The following is a 13,220-nucleotide window of genomic DNA, read 5'->3' on the forward strand; positions in this document are numbered from 1 at the left end:
TTCTGTGTCATTGTGCTGAATGTGCTTTCCTGAACGCAGCACACATTGTCAACAGTCACCCGTTCACTCTGACCATCTGTCACAGGCCTGCCTGGGCTTCCCTGCACAGTTTGTCCACAAGCTGTGGCTGCCATTTGGTTTACCAATAAAAGTCACTCAAAGGTTTGTCCTAATTTTTGTACACCAAGGGTCATTGCTGGGACATGGCTCAACTTTGGTTGCATTTCAAAAGATATAGTTGCTAAAATTAGAGTACATTTGTTGCTTATAAAGTGTTACTCATGCTTTAGTATGAACAGAGTCAGTATTATTTGTAGCTGATGTATTTTATACTAAAATAGAAAAAACTAATAGGAAGATCATTTATGATTGATCTGTGTGTGAAGAGCTACTTGGCAGAATTACGTGTTTGTCCAAGGTGGATTATTGCAACTGGACTTTGGTCTAATGAAGTTTTTTTAATGAAGCAATGAGCACAACGTTCAGGGTTAAACTTTAAGTTGTAAACTCAGGTCTTACTTAGTTTCTTTGCAATTTTCAACCTTCACTTTACCTCTGCCTTGTCTGATGAATGATATAGTACAGTATGTATCAGTATGACACCCTATAACATGTCTGACTTTATAATCAGTCCACTAGTACTACTCAAGGCTCCTCCCCACTCTGTTTTGTAGTTTATCCGCACGCCTTGTATCTGTGTATTCTGTGTCTGCCATGTGTTTCCTTCAGCAATACCAGGTTTTTCTGCATTTATATTCATGCCCAGTCACCATGCCAGGGTTGGTTATGTCTGCTGGATTAAGTTGGTACATACAGCAGATGCTTTCCCATTGTGAAACGATATATAAGTGGTTCAGAAAAGAAAAGAGAAGGGGGAGGGTGATACAGTAAGGGGGGGTGAATGGAAGGAGACTGCAGCACGGGTTGAATCTAGAGGACAAGTCAACAACTTAGATGTTAAGAAGAGTACCAAACACAAATCAAACACTTCTGTCTCCACTGTAGAGGATGTTAGGGTCAACCACACATAAAGGATCATCACACAAAGAGCCTCACTCACAAACATCTAATAGATGCTTACAGGGTTGTGTGTATGTCACTGGGGTTAGTATGTGGTCATTATGTTTGTTTGTGACTTTGGGGTTTAATTGTTAAAAACCTGCTGGTGTGTATAAATATTCTAATCAACAATAAGACTTTTGACAAGTTACTTCTCTAGATCTTCTATTATAGAAAACCTTGTAAATTCATACCCCTGTTTTGTTTAAATAATACATACAGCTGTGGTTCCTGCTGGAATCTGCTCATTTAGTAGAATCAGCTCATGGTTTTTCACTTCAAATATCTTTCTGTGTTCCCCCTCACCTCCATATCTTGTTTATGGAAACAGCATTTATCTTCACTTTGGTTCTTTGTGACCTTAACATTTATGTAGTGCAATACCATTTTACACGCCAGCAATCAAATGGAAATCAGATAAGCGGCAGGCAGGAACCTTAAGTCTGAGATAAGATCCTGATTGCATAATTCTCTGAGTGACTTCTTTTCTTTTTCTTTATTACAAACTTGTATGCGCAGACACTGTTAACAGCGCAAATCAGCTGACAAATGAAGAGTGTATCTACTGCATAACACAAACTGAGATTAATTGCTGTTTAAATATTTATGCTACCAAACAATAACTTTTTTTGTTCACTTTTTTTCAATTACAAATTGTTGCATCTGAGTTTGCAAATTAAGGGATATGTAATGTGTTTAATGTGTATTTAAACACTGCAATCACTAAGTATCAGTATACCTTTGTTTTTAAGCTTTATCTGTCCAGGGTATGCCGTATAGGGAGACTTCACACTTCTTAAGCAGGACAGTAGGGGGACTTCTGGGTCAACCTGAAGCTGTTCAAGCATCTTTAGCTCCCTTCTGATCAGCTGTTCTGGATAGTTACACAAACACAAACCCTCACAAAATAAAATTTAGGAACATGTAACTCATGGGTTGTGGTTCCGTGGCATACATTTGTTACGTATTGTCTTGGTGTGTAACTGAACTAAATGTTCTAGCTGTTTGTAACTATTTAGTTCTTGCTGGCAAATGCTCACAATGTATTTTCCTTTGTACGACAATACAAAAGGTGTTGTTGTTGCTAGAGGAGAATAGAAGGCTTTGTCCTGACTTTCTATATGTGCAGGCATGAGTTACATCCCAGTGAAGCTTCCTTTGTGCAAGCCATGGGATAGTTGATCTGTGGCTGAGCTGAGGCCTGAGCAGGGGGAGGGATGCAGAGCTAAAGTGGGGGAAATAGATATGAGTCCCTGGCTTCAGGTAGGGTCATCTAGAACACCATGTGATGTTGCGTAAACAAAGAGGATCTTGGCCTCAGGCTGGAAGAGGATTGTTACGGCGATGAGAGGGATAGAGGGAATCACTTGACAAAGTTTATTTGTGTTCACCTTCTCCAAACCGCAGCCACAGCTCTTTGTGAAAGTTTCCTGTGTGGTCTTGACTGAGCTGGGATTTGTGGTTTAGGTGAGGTTAGAATGCCACCAGGAGAATATCATTTATGCTTGGTTTCCGAAGTAGTTGCACCATTTTTTAACAGGGAACTATTTATAAATGGTTTATAGGTTGTAACTAAATGTGTTTATTAATGGTTAATGATTAATGGTCTTACACTTTATCAGTAAGACTAATCATTTACTTTGTGGAAAATGCTGGAGAGTGTCTGGAACACAATCCATTTATTAATAACAAATTAACATTTACAGCTGCAGACTTGATGAATTGTGTCCAAAAACCCTTTATTAATGACTTATTAACATACATAACTGCAGAGATAATGGATTTTTAGAAAATGAGAAACCAGAAAACAGTCCATCGTGTCTGCAGTTGGAAATGTCACTGGGTTCTTAATAAATGCACTTTGGTCCAGATGCTCTGCAGCTCTTTGCCAGAAGGGACAGTTGATCGGAAGACTCTTTTATGATAAATGAAAGAATTTGTTGGTAATTTTGCTAAATACGCATGTTTGCTTTTTGGTGGAGAGTCACATGAGAAGATTCACACCACTTTCATATCTGTCCGTTAAGTATAATGCAACTACCGGCAGCTGGTTAGCTTAGCTTAGCACAAAGACTGGAAACCGGGGGAAACAGCTAGCCTGGCTCTGTCCAATTGTTTCAAAACCCGAGCAGATGGCAGGCCACCAGCTGACACTCCAGGAAGTTTCTGCTCCCAGCCAATAAATAGTCAGATACGGAAAATGTCATTTTTACACTTCTGTTTTTGTATGGATTAATCAAATGAGATATAAAATGTTAGTGAGCTTTAGATGTGCTGGTAGGTGGATTTTGTCAGACTTGCTGTTTGTGCCTTTTCCCAGTCTTCTTGTTAAATTAAGCGAACCGGCTGCTGAGTCCATCAGTCTCCTCATCTAACTCTCCGTTAGAGAGCAAATAAATTCCCAAAACGTTAAATGATTCCTTCACGGTGATCCCTTAAAAGACAAAGCAAATGTGACGCTGGAGGAGGATAAACAAGCCAAAGGTTTTCGCAACCTGGCAATCCCAAAGCTCTTCCATTAAAGGCTTACAACTGATAAAGTTAGTTAAGTATTTATTAACCATTAAGAATTTATTGACCAATAACAATGCCATTAGTTTCAAGTTTTATATGTGTTATGAAGGGTGCCTTTATTAGAGAGTGGTACCAACTTGGTTTGGACAGGCACAACATGAACACAGATAAAACACCCACACCCTCACATTTCCCTCCCTCTCCTGATCCTCCTTGTAAATAAATGTAATTTACAGCCACTGAGGAGAATGGTCCTTCAGAGTTTGGTCACGGCAAGCTCAACTAAATCAACTTCGGCTACAGCAACAGCTCTAACAGCAGGTTGGTCATCGAGGAACTGCTTGGAATACAGGATCAATGAGATGGGGGAGCAACAGAGAAAGAGAGTAAGAGAGATGGCTTAACAGAGGGGGTGGGATACACTTCCTTCACCTACATGCATGAATACACACAGACACACACAGACACACACACACACACACACACACACACACACACACACACACACACACACACACTATGCTGACTCTTATCTGCAGCCTGGGGGAGTCAGTCAGAGTCAGCGAGGTCCCCCACACAGAAATAGTCGCCATGCCTCTCCACGCCTCTTGATTACTGCTTTAGATCTCAGCAGGTGAAGGACAATATTATTCAGGCATTGTATGGGAAACCCAGCTTCTACCTCACAGTCGTACCTCACATTTGCATTTGTTTCTTGCCTCCTGAGTTCATACCTCCCTATCTCATGGCACTGAAATCCCTTAGGAGAATATACGTGGGTTCATTATGCATATTTTGGTGTGGAAACCTTTTCCTGAGGGATTTCTATACGTTGATTGGCTTTCATTATATGTGTGTGTGTGTGCGCACCACACATTAAATGAGCCAGTGTTTGTGACTGGCCATGTGAAGTGATGTGTGACACTAGTAACTGCAGGCTATGATGGGATATTTTCCTTGTGAGTGACTAGCCCAACACGTCATTCTCTTCAGGCTTTTATTTTCTTGCCCTTCGAGTTGTATTGTCTGTGTGTGTGTGTGTGATGTATCATGTGTGTTTGTATGACTGTGTTTCCTTTGTGTGTCTGTGCGTGTGTTTGTGTGGAGGGTTAAGAAATGGGCCTGTCAGAAGTGAATGATCAGACTAATCAGGTGGAACACAGCAGACAGCAGGATTAAGACACACTGGAGAGAGAAAGCCCAAATATAGCCAGGGTCAACACTCATCTCACTCTAGGGGAGTGTGTGTTTGTGTGTCTGTGTACTGTAGACCCAGTCTTGTGATGTCCCATGATAGGCCTTCTTTTCCATTTAATTGCTTTACAGTGTTATGACATGACAGTCTCAAAAAATCCATCATCAACATCACTAAACCCTTTTTTTCCCTTTGTGAGGAGTCTTGTAGGTGGGAATTTAAAGGCGCGCACACACACACACACACACACACACACACAACACACACACACACACACACACACACACACACACACACACACACACCCCTACAGCATTTACACTGACATCCATTATTATAACAAACAAGCAGCTCTTTGGAAGACAACCCCTTTTACCAGAAGGCCTTAATGGCATTAGCTGTTAAGCAGAATGAGTTGTTCTGGAATGAAGCTTGACACATTGTTTACCTCCTATAACAATCAACCCATTCAGCATAAATGAACCCTACAAGCCTAAACGGATAGATCATCTGAAGAGCAGACCACAGCCCGTGTTTATCTCCTCTATCTATCCATTTAGTTATCCAATCACCGATAAATGTACATTCTCGCACTCATTTGCTCTGACAAATATTGATGTTGCTTTGGTTTGTAATGCGTTAGAATAAAAACCGTCATCAATATTAATGGCCACTTTATTTGGAGATAATGCTCACATTCATTATCATCCATTAATGTTTTGTTTACCTAATTTGATTGGACTATAACCTCCACAAAGGCATATCAGCAGGCCTCAACATTGTTTGTGTGAGGAATCTTGAAAGGGTGGAAGCTAACTGAATTGAAAGTCAAATACACACTGAAGGTTTTGTCACATTAGCTGCTATTTCCAATCAGTGGCATGCTACAGAGATTCTCGTGACACCACCAGGGCTAACCTTTATCATATTTCACATCATGTTGTTATCATTCACCTCATTACACTTCCAATCAAACTTGCACAGCATTGCCAAACGGTGTGAATCCAATTTTTCTTTCTCTTTTCCCCCCACTTTCCTCCAATGATTGTTCTTTTTCCCCCGTTTGTTTCTTTCTTCATCGCTCGTGTTCCTCCCTCTCTTCTCCTCTCACCGCTGTCTCTCCAGAGTTGCTCTAATTAAACACTGGGTCGGTGGTGGTACAAAGTCTTCCAGCCGAGCAGAGGAAAAAGGCTCTAATTCCAGCTCTCAGGATGGAACTCTGACACACAATGGCCCTGCCATCCTCTCTGCCCCCCATAGATTCCCAACTGAAAGCCCTCTCCTCAGGCGGCTTTTTAATAGGCCTCCCCTCACCCAGCACATACACCCACACACATATAAACACACATGCATAAGCGCACACGAACGCACGTGCACCTATGCAGCAACATATGTACACCGTACACACAGACACACACACAAGCCATTGGCCCCCTGTGTGTGTGTGTGTATGTCACTTGTGCTACAGCTCACACTGCGGGGTTTTTGAAGTGCTCCTAAGGCCAAATGACAGCCTTTTTACTTTCCATATCATGCAGAGGCGTAACCGCTAAGCTAAGGCTACTACTCTGACTAGACTCTGTTGTAAGAGCAGCACTCAAGGGCCCGACTGTTAGGGGACTAAAGGTTTTGGCCATTTTCTTCACATGAAGTAGATTTTAGAAGCACTTGTAAGATTTAGCATTAATATCTATTATCAAAGCTGTAGTTCTGACTGGATACAGTTTCCTTGTGCTGAAATTGGGTCAATAATTTCTAAAAGAAAAGTAAATCTTAAATAGTAAATTATTTTTCTAAAGTTATTTTTTAATTTTACATTCTAGAACTGCACCCATTTGTGCCATTACTTCCAATATGGCTGGTGTACAGTTGGGTAGCTTAGTACTGTATATTGTTATAGCTTTGCTTTTACTCCAAAAATATTTGTTTATGTGAATCTGTGGTTATTGAGGGGCAACAATAAAGAATATTATTCGATTTGGTATTCAAAAGAATAGAATGGCAATGCTTTACTTTTACTGTCAACAAAGAGAACAAAATCAACAAGGAATTCATCCCACTTAAGAGTATTGCTTGTCAAAGCCTGATATAGATTATTCATCTGTGCCATTGTTTTTCAAAAGGTTTTAAAAACACATAAATGACTTGAACCACCCAAATACACTGGCTGACATGTTTCTTCATTACCATGAACATGGGCACTTATTTAGAATCAATTCCACTGGAAATACTCAGTAGTGCAGCAAAAGTGTATTAATCTGTATCTGAAAATAGTTCCCAACAAATGCACCATATACTTCTTCGAGTTTAAGTATTTATTTATTTTTTTTGGAAATTACTTATATATAAGAAACAACTACATACTTTTGACACTATTTTAAGATTTACATCTTCAGTAGAAACAAAGGGGCTTAGTGCCTAGTGCCACAGAAGTGGTCAAAGAATATCCTTATCCTTTAAGGGTTACTATAACTTCTATAGGTATGATATGAAATATAATTTTTCTTAGCTATATTGAGAGAGAGGAAAATGTCTGCAAGCTCCTTTTAGGTTATGTGTGGGTATGTGCCGTTGGGTATGGGGGTGGTGCTAAGCTGTATCCTATGAGTCCAGGGTATTGGATCGTTGTTGATGTGTTTTTGCCCTGAATGATAATTCTTCCTGTTGGAAAGACTAGGGGTTGTTGTGCAACATCTTGGCACTCAGCTCTTCCCTCCTTTCCGTGCCATCTTCTCCCCTCCGTCACTCTCTGTCCTCACTCCTCTTTTTCCTTCCAGCTATACCCTCCTTCAATCCTTCGCTCTCTCTGAGGCAGGAGATGCGCCTTAACAACACAAAGAGACAGTGTTCAATCAGGATGGGAAGAGTCAGAGAGGGATCATCTGCTCAGTGTGACGCCCATTACGTATTGATCTGGACTCTGTGTAGGGCAGCGAGGGCACGTTTATGTTTGTTTCAGTATAGATGAAAAAGAGGGAAACACTGGAGAAAGTTGTTGGCTCTGTATGGGCCTTGGTGTGTTGATCTGATTTCTCAATAATAAACAAGGTTGGTTGGGGCATGGCTGTGGAGTAGAAGCAGAAAATTGGGCAGCTGATACAGCAGCCTGCCTGTGAAATCTCTCTGTGCTGATGTGTATAGACTATAAGCCCATTGATCTGTAGGGAGAATTAATTTGCTCTGGCACTAATGCAGGAGGGAGCTAACTTCATGTTGTTAGCCAACGTCAGATCCAAGCTATGTTCAATTAAGCCCGGTAACAAAGGCAGAGTGCTGCACTTACAACTGCTCCACATAATCTGAGCCATGGGGACAGTTATATTTTAGTATTTTTGTAATTTATATGGCCTGTCTTTTTGCAGGTGTGCTCTGATTGGTAATTTATGTCTGATCTTATCATTCCAATCCGAGCAGGCTCTTTGTTATGTGAAGAAATATTTTTGCACATGGTGTAATATTTTTATAATTATAATCTTGCTCATTCAGCCACAGTGCTAGCCTGAGGGTAGGTCTACACTACAGGCTGTTTATGAGTGTTTGGATATATTTGTGACTCAGGGGCTTTCCCAGGCTTTTGCAGGTGATGAAGGCCCCATCAGCTGTGATGTATGTTCTCGTCACCCCCTCGGGCATAGGGTGTGTGTGTCGGGGTGTGTCTCAGGGTGCGTGTCTGGGAAGATGTGAGTTCCCAATGACAAAGCACCGTAATCGCAGGCTAGACTTTAGTCATAAAGCAACTGGGATAATCCATCGGTTTACCAACAAGAACACCCACACTGTAAAGGGCCTGAGTCAGACTTCAGAGGGGGGCGGAGAAAGAGAATGGAAAGAAACAGAAAAGAAGAAAGAAAAGAGAAATAGAGTTGTTTATTTCTACCTTGACAAAGCAGGTTGAGGGCTATGTAACTATCAGATGGACACTTTGTGGTGATAATCCCTAACCTGAACACGTGATACCCTCACAATAAGAGTTAAACTCAATCAGGTGTTTACAGTCTCAGTAAATGAATGCTCGCTCGATAGGCTTGCTGCAACTTGCCCCTCTCACCCACCCCTTCTGCACTTCTTACTCACACACATACACACACGGCCTGGTGAGCAGATGAAATCTGACAGATAAGTACCTTACTTGCAGGTGCTGGAGCATGGTCTGTGCATCTTAAAGAACCACATTGGACAGATATTCATCTCACTCTCTCCCCTAGCTCTTAACACTGTTTTTTATCTGTGTCTCTTGACTCTTTCTCTGAGACTGGCCTGTATCACCGGGTCGATGCTATGTATGGTAATACTGAATGGCATAAATCTAGATTCAGTACCTTGTCACTTTAATTTTCAAACTTAATAACAAGCTATAGATGGTATTAGCCCCTCTCTGACCTTAGCACTGCATACTCCTACGCCTACAGCAAATTTATGGGAAAAGTATATTTTATTTAAAAAGATATGTTTTACAGCTGTGGGTGGTATCTTCGAAGGTATCCATGATATCACAGATGTGTGCAAGCAGCCAAGAGTAATAAAATATTTGCCTAGGCTTTTTTTAAATTGTGTCGTTGAGTTCAATAACTACAAACTTTGCTCTTCTTCGCTGTACATTGCATCCATTTTCCCAACCTGCCAGAATAGTACAGCTGACATATTGTACATACAGCGAAAGTAATGAAAAATTGGTAAAATTAACTTTAGGTTTGTAAACCTACTCTTAGGGTTTCTAGGGTGCCAACCCTACATGAGACAGGCAATGCTACATGACTAACCTATGGAGAGCTGAGGTCATTAATGGGTTGGTGTTAATGGTAAAGTTAAAAGTACAGTTTTGCTGAGTGCCTCCTTGATAGTATTCTAAATGAATGAGTTGACCTTAACACAAAGCTCTTATGTACTGTAGCTGCCTACCTCCTTACTTTGGTGATAATCATCACTACCAATATCATCATAAACAGTGATAGATTTTGTCTCTTTCTTATTATTTTCTGTTACGAAACAGATAAGCTTACAAATCCAACATGTTGAGCTTGGTAAAGTAACAAGACACTATCTTGTTACGTCTAATTCTTTATATCTATCTTGTTATATTTATTCATCAGTGACAATTTATAATGCAGTTATACTTTTCCATTAGTTTACTACATCATATTCATATATTACTGCTGACCATTTTACAGAACATACCAGGCTGCTCTGTGTTTCTGGATGCTTTTACTGCCTTTGTGCTGTGTATGGATAACACTTTAAAGGACCTGCATGTAGGATTCAGTGGCATCTAGAGGTGTTGTTGCCGATTGCAATTCCTCACTTTACCCCTCCTTCCAAGTGCGAAGACGGCCATATCCAGAGCCAGTGTTTGGTTTGTCCATTCTGGGTTACTGTAAATATTAATATAAAAGAAAGCATAAACTGATTATACTTTGGGCTGTTATTGCCTTTAATGCATAGTGACAGCTGTAGAGTGACTGGAAAGAGAGACAGAGAGAGGGGAAGACATGCAGCAAAGGGCCACAGGTTGGATTTGAACCCATGGCCGCTGCAGCAAGGAATCAGCCTGGGCACATGGGGCGCCAGCTCTAACAGGTGAACTACCACGGTGCCCCTGGATCTTTAAACTTATAAGACAACTTATGATAATATCCATCACAGTGAATATAAAGCTTGATTGTATTATCCAGGGGCATGGTGGTGTGTTCAAGTTCTGGTGGAAAAACTGTGAGAAAATTAAGAAGAAAAAACATTCCAATTGTGCATTTGAAGCAACAGAGCTACTGTGTTGGACTGCAAGAGGATTTAGGGGAACCTGTAATACCCTCAGTGTTCTATTTTTTCTTTTTAATTTCCATTGTGTAATATAATGCACTGCTTTTGTGGACTCATCATAATTATTTCCATATGTATCCCATTCTATATTCGTCCTTGATAGTAATGTCTCATGATAAAACACAGGTGGCAGTTGCAGTGTAGATGCAGGCATAAAAAAAGGTTGTCATGTCATTCCTGGAGGTTATCTGAGAACACAGTAGCCATTCACTGCATGGAAATCCTAGCAGCCATTATATAATATACCAATGAATTAAAATCTCTGCAGCCTAGTTCTCTCCCTCCTGCCATCTCTCTCACTGTTTGTGGTGTCAATGCCGTTGATTGTAAAGCTTGGCTGGAACTCTGTAAGGGAGAACTGGGAAAAGTCCCTGCTTGTGCTTTATACTCTCATTAAACTGTTTTGTTTATAGTTTATCCGCAATACAAATGTCTGTATCTTCTCATAAATGCATAGGAAATACTACTTCCTTCCTGTCTGCACTTCCATTCCTCATATTTCAGCAATCCCTTTCTCTTCCTTGCTTTTGCTTGCCTGCCTTTTAAGTCACTTTTCAAAGCAATATGTGCCATTAACCAACTGTCAATGTAAGGGTGCTTGGCACATGGATTAGACTTTGATGGCTTTTCCCGACTGGAGAGGCTGAACTGCAAAAACTTTTTTTCAATCCAACTCGGAGAAATTTCGGCTTCTTCCCTGTTATTTAATTCCACTTTCAAATGAAGCATTACGCGGACACTCTGTCAGATTTTAATGCATCAGAGAGAGCACATGTACTTGCTAAAGCCCACAAAGAAACCCTTTAAGCACCTTTCCATGACTGAGCCTTGTAAATGTAATTGCTGGTTTCACCTCCAGGCTTTTAAGAAAAGAGGACAGGAAAGAGTACAGATGGATGATTTTCAGTCTAATCACCATCCTTAAATTTCTAAAGAGATGCTGCAGAGAAAACCAGAAAGCAGAGAAATGGACCAGATCGCTCTCTTACTGTTAGTACGTACTATGTGGTGTGTGTGTGTGTGTGTGTGTGTGTGTGTGTGTGTGTGTGTGTTTTGTATTTTCTGCTTGCGAATGTTTCAGAGCACATTTTAATCTGTACTTCCAATTTAAGCAATTTACTTTAATCTTGCTGCATCTAGTCGAGTGGCCTTGCTTGGTTCCACTTTTTTTTTAAGTGGAGTTGTATGAGGGACTTATCCATAGTCAGTTTATTACTATGGCAGTCAGCACGCCCCCAGTTTGGAGAAGCAGACAAGAGTACCAGCACAGAAGCTAAGCAATGCATTGCTGTGGACAGTATATTTTTTCAAGGTTTTGGCCACCTTAAAAAAGGCCCACCTAAAACAATAGCAATTTAAATGTACACTATATTTAGGATATTTTCACTGCTTTACCTTGCTGTTAGACAGCCGGATGGGAAACCAAAGCCATTTTATCCACCTATGGTCTAAATCCAACAGACTCCTTTGACAAAAACAGTAATTTGGCCTTGTGCACGGGAGTTGTTAGTTGCTGCTGATTGTGGCAGTGGTAGACCAGCAACTCACATGTTCTGTAAAGCTAATGTTTTTGTCAAAGGAGTCTTGTGACTGAAGAGAGTGATAGGACGACATCAGTTCTCTGTCCAAAAGGGCTGTCTTGACAGCAAGGTAAAACAATGAAAAATATAGTGTACACTTAAACTAATATTGATTTTTTTTTTAGGTGGACGAAATACGTTTTGTTACTGTCCATGTCCACAGCAGTGCATTGCTTAACTTTTGTGCTGGTGTCTGCTTTTCCAAACTCGGGGCATGCTGACCGCCATCTATAATAGGTAATACACTGACTAATACACTGACTATGGATAAGTACCTCATATAACCCCACTTCAACAAATCCAAAAGTGATGTGTTTTTTTTTAGCATCGGCTTCTCGTGTTCCTTGTAAAGTGGAATAAACACGCACATGTGCACAGACACACACAGACACTTCTGCATGACAACTAACGCATGCTTTTTGTTCGGGAACAGTCGGTGCTAGTAATGAGACTAAGTGTGGCCAGGCGGAGGGACAAGTGAATGAAACAGCTACAGAATCACTAGCTGTGTTTGATTTGCCTCCACTAATTCAAAGAGACCATCTGATAAATTGAGAGGATGGGATGTACATCAGAATAGCAAGAGGCGCCTCTTTGTTGTTTCCCATTCCCAACCAAATCACACACCAACCCCCATTAGAACACCCAGAGGGGAGAATGTTTCCCTTGTGTGTGTGTGTCTGTATGTGTGTGTGTGTGTGAGAGAGAGACAGAGCTGGGTTGCTAGGAGGTGTGAGTTTTCGGGAGGTCCTGCTGAAAGCAAATGAAGGAGCACTTGTGTCAACATTCTGACGGCAGCGATGAGCCACAAAGCCTGCCGGCCAAACAGCCAAAGGGCTGCATAACCTCGCTGTGAAAAAGCAGGAGCTGTGCTCTCAGAGCCCTCTTGCGCTTCTTCTGTATGTGCAGATCAGTTAGATGAAAACTGTTTTCCTTTTCAATCTCAATATTTGACTTTAAATGTTTCCGCGGCTGTTGACCTGGCTTCTGCAGGAAGTTATAACTCAAAATGGTCATTATATATGATGGTCCAAGGTTGTTTGCTATGTTTTTGACAT

The 13,220-nt window shown here is 40.9% G+C and overlaps 1 long non-coding RNA gene across 1 annotated transcript in view; it reads left to right on the top strand.

Moving 5' to 3' along the window:
• LOC127352100 (uncharacterized) overlaps positions 1 to 13,220 on the top strand; it is a 152,880-nt gene that overhangs the window by 9,141 nt on the left and 130,519 nt on the right. The window lies entirely within an intron of this gene.

Source organism: Dicentrarchus labrax, unplaced genomic scaffold (genome assembly GCF_905237075.1).
Source record: "Dicentrarchus labrax unplaced genomic scaffold, dlabrax2021, whole genome shotgun sequence".
Classification (NCBI taxonomy): domain Eukaryota; kingdom Metazoa; phylum Chordata; class Actinopteri; family Moronidae; genus Dicentrarchus; species Dicentrarchus labrax.